The following is a 3,885-nucleotide window of genomic DNA, read 5'->3' on the forward strand; positions in this document are numbered from 1 at the left end:
GCGCTCCCCGAGTCTCCACTTAGGGGGACGAAGGCCCTCGGCCGACACCGACGGGCCTGCGAGGCACCCCAGCCGCGCCGCCGCGGACGCCGCCCGCCCGCCCGCCGAGGCGAGGCGGGGAGGGACGGCGCACCGGCCGGCGATTGATCGTCAAGCGACGCTCAGACAGGCGTAGCCCCGGGAGGAACCCGGGGCCGCAAGTGCGTTCGAAGTGTCGATGATCAATGTGTCCTGCAATTCACATTAATTCTCGCAGCTAGCTGCGTTCTTCATCGACGCACGAGCCGAGTGATCCACCGCTAAGAGTTGTCTGCCTTTCGGCACCGCCCCGCGCGCGCGGAGGGGCCGGGACCGCTCCGCAGAAGCGGCCCCCTTCTCGGACGACGGACCGCCGCCCCACCGACCGACCGACCGCCCCCCTCCGCACGCGCGGAGGGGGCGCGCGACGACCGGCGGGCGACGGTCGCGCCTCGCCTCAGATGACCGTACCGACATCACAACGGAGGGAAGGAAGGGAAGGGTGAAACAAGCTCCGAACGGCAAGGGCCCGGGGAGCCCGCGCTCCCGACCGACCTGGGGAAACAACAAGCACCTTGCTCGCTTCGGAGGCGGCCCAGGCGCCCGGGCTCGGCCCGGCCTCCGCACGGAGGGCCGGCGGCGCGTCCGACCGCGCGCCCGGACCTGCACCCGCCTCTCGCTCGCGCGGAGGGGGGAAACCACAGACGCTGACCGCCGCGCGGGCGACCAGCGGGGGCGCCCCGCTCGCGCCGCGCGCGCCTCCGCGCCGCCCAGCGCCCGCGCGCTGCGACAGCCGGCTCCTTGCCCCCGTGGCCCCGAAACCCCGGCTCTCGCCCCGACGCCGGGAACGCCCGCGCGGCGCCGCCGCCGCACCACACCGGAGACAGGGACGGACGGCCAACCGCCGGAACCCGAGACGGCGACGCGACGCCGCCGCCCGGCGCTCCGCCCGACCGCCGCCCGGCCACCGCACCGCCGCGGCTGCCCTCCCGGAGCCGCCGCCGCCGCTTCTCGTCTCGGCCCCTTCCGCAGGCACGCGCCAGGCAGAAGGCGGACGCCGCTGAGCCGGAGGCGACGCCCCCTCTCCCCGCTTCCGCGCGGAGAACGGGACGGGGAACGCCCCTCGGCCGCCCACCCGCCTCGCCTGACCGAGACCGGGAAAGGCGACTGCGAAGCGACGGGCAGGACCCGGGACGGGACAGGCCACGCGGCCGGCCACCGAGCGACCGCCGGCCGGCACGCCGAGCGGCGGCGCCGCCGCCGCCGCTCGGGCCCGGGGGCTGCGCCGCCCCTCCCCTCAGCCGGGGCGGGAAGGGGTGGGGGTGGCAAGCAAGGAGCACGAAGCCGCAAGCGCGCCGCTGCGCGTCCACGGAGACGCGGCGGCCCGAGCAGGCCGCCCCGCCCGGCGAGACCCCCGACCGTGGGGGAATCGCCATCGCCCCCGACGGCGAGAGAGCCCGCGCTCCCCGCCGGGGGGGGGGGAGGTTCCCCTTCGCGTTTCGAGGGCGAGGCAGGCCGGCTGCGGCCGACCGAACGCCGCCGGTCTCGCCGCCGAGACCGGACCGCGGAGAAGGGGGGGCAGGGGGGACACCCCTCCCCGGCGCGGCCGCCCGAGGGGACAAAAAGCCCACGGCGTGGGCGGCGGCCGCCATGGCCAGGGCCTGCACGAGAGCGACTCCCGCCCCTGGAGGCTCAACCGCCGCACACGGCCGGGGCCCGCCCCTGCGGGTCGCACCGAGCCGCCCGAGTCTTTAAACCTCCGCCCGGCTCCGCGGCCTTCGACCCCCGGGCTCAGCCGAGGGAGGGCCGCGGAGGCGCGGACGCTAGGTACCTGGCCCTGGGGTGAGGGAAACATCCTCAAGGGCCCCGCGGGGGTGCCTCCCCCGCTGCCGCCATCGGGGGAGCGTCCGCCCGCGGGGGCGCGCCCGACATCCGCCACCACCACCACGTCCTCCTGGCCCGGGGCCCGAGGTTTCCCTCAGTATCCCGGCGCTGCGCCCGGGAGGAGAGCCGTGGCTCGGGCCGCCCGCTGGCGCGCGGGACACGGCCCGGCGCGGGAACTCGCCCGCCGGCCCGAGGGCCGGCGCCACGCACCCGAGCCCGGAACGCCCAGAGGCCTCGGCCCTGCACGCGGCCGGCCGGCCCCCCGGCGGGCTTGCTCCGCAGCAAGCCCGCCACGGTGCGGGCAGGAAGGATCGGGGGAGACGCCTCCCCCGACCCCGGCGAGGCCTGCTCTGCCCGCCGCCCCTCTCGCCGGGCTGGCGCCGGCCGCGCCCAGCCCGTCACCGCCAACGGCTCGCGCCGGTCCCCTCTCCCTCTCCTGCGCGCGCCCGAGCGCCGGGGGCTTTCCGCTCGGCCGGCCGGGGTTCCCGCCTCCACGCGCCCCCACCACACCGGCGGCCACCCCCTCTTCCCCCTACGCGCCGCCGCTCGCGCTCGGACCGGCGGTGCCCTGGCGCTCCGGGAGGGCCCTCGGCCGCCGCACCCCCACGCACCACCCCGGTGGCGGCAGCGGACTGCCGTCGGGCAAGGCCGTGGGGAGAGGGGGTTCGGGTGCCCGGAGCCGGACGCCCGCCGGCGGCGGAGCCCAGCCGAGGCGAGAAGCAGGGGGGTGGCGACGGCGTGGCGGGGGGGAGCGCTCGGCGGCCCCGCACCGACCGCGCGACGAAGCGCAGCGCACGCGCGCGCGCATCAGGAGACGAGCGACGGAGGCGGCCCGGTCGGACCGGCCGCCGGCGAGAGAGACGACGAGAGAGCGCGCCTCCGGGAGGGGCCCCGTGCCGCGGAACCCCCCCCTCCCCGCACGCACCACCACGGCTCGCGCGGGAGCCGGGCCCGGGCGAACGCGGGCACGGGCGCGGGAAACCGCAGGCCGGCGTTCGGCGGCGCCGGCCGCGGCGGCGAGGCCCGAGCCGGCCGCCCCCCTCCGCAGGGGCGGCCCGGCGGCGGATCGGCGCCGGGCCCCGGCGGCGGATCGGCGGCAAGCGCGCGCGGCAGCGGCGTCGGCGCGGGCCGGGAGAACCGCTCCCCTCCTCCCTTCGCGCCCCTTTCCCGGGGCCTCCGGCAGGAGGGGGCGGAACGCGGCACCCGCGCCGACGAGCCCCGCCAACCGGCGCGCGCCACCGCCGCGGCCGCCGCCGCGGGACCCGCCGCGCGCCCGACGGGGGGACCCCGCGCGGGGCCCCCCGCTTCTCGCGGCGCGCGGGGGCACGCGTGCCCCGAAGGGCGGCGCGGCCCATAGCGTTCGAACGGTAGCGGAAAGAAAGCCCCGCGCCGCGCCCGGGGCCCCCCGCGGGGCCCCCCCTCGGCGCGCGGCGCCCAGGGCGGGGTGGGTGTGAGCGGCCAGTCGCCCGCGCGACTCGGCCCCCGGTAATGATCCTTCCGCAGGTTCACCTACGGAAACCTTGTTACGACTTTTACTTCCTCTAGATAGTCAAGTTCGACCGTCTTCTCGACGCTCCGGCAGGGCCGGGGCCGACCCCGCCGGGGCCGATCCGAGGACCTCACTAAACCATCCAATCGGTAGTAGCGACGGGCGGTGTGTACAAAGGGCAGGGACTTAATCAACGCGAGCTTATGACCCGCACTTACTGGGAATTCCTCGTTCACGGGGAAGAATTGCAATCCCCGATCCCCATCACGAATGGGGTTCAACGGGTTACCCGCGCCTGCCGGCGGAGGGTAGGCACAAGCTGAGCCAGTCAGTGTAGCGCGCGTGCGGCCCCGGACATCTAAGGGCATCACAGACCTGTTATTGCTCAATCTCGGGTGGCTGAACGCCACTTGTCCCTCTAAGAAGTTGGACGCCGACCGCTCGGGGGTCGCGTAACTAGTTAGCATGCCAGAGTCTCGTTCGTTATCGGAATT

At 76.9% G+C, this 3,885-nt stretch overlaps 1 non-coding gene across 1 annotated transcript; it reads right to left on the bottom strand.

Moving 5' to 3' along the window:
- Positions 1-155: 155 nt before the first annotated feature.
- On the bottom strand, positions 156-308 carry LOC141955762 (5.8S ribosomal RNA). The gene has a single exon (XR_012632737.1). It is a non-coding gene; the product is annotated as a 5.8S ribosomal RNA (ribosomal RNA).
- Positions 309-3,885: the final 3,577 nt, after the last annotated feature.

The sequence above is a fragment of the Athene noctua genome, unplaced genomic scaffold (assembly GCF_965140245.1).
Source record: "Athene noctua unplaced genomic scaffold, bAthNoc1.hap1.1 HAP1_HAP1_scaffold_556, whole genome shotgun sequence".
Lineage (NCBI taxonomy): Eukaryota > Metazoa > Chordata > Aves > Strigiformes > Strigidae > Athene > Athene noctua.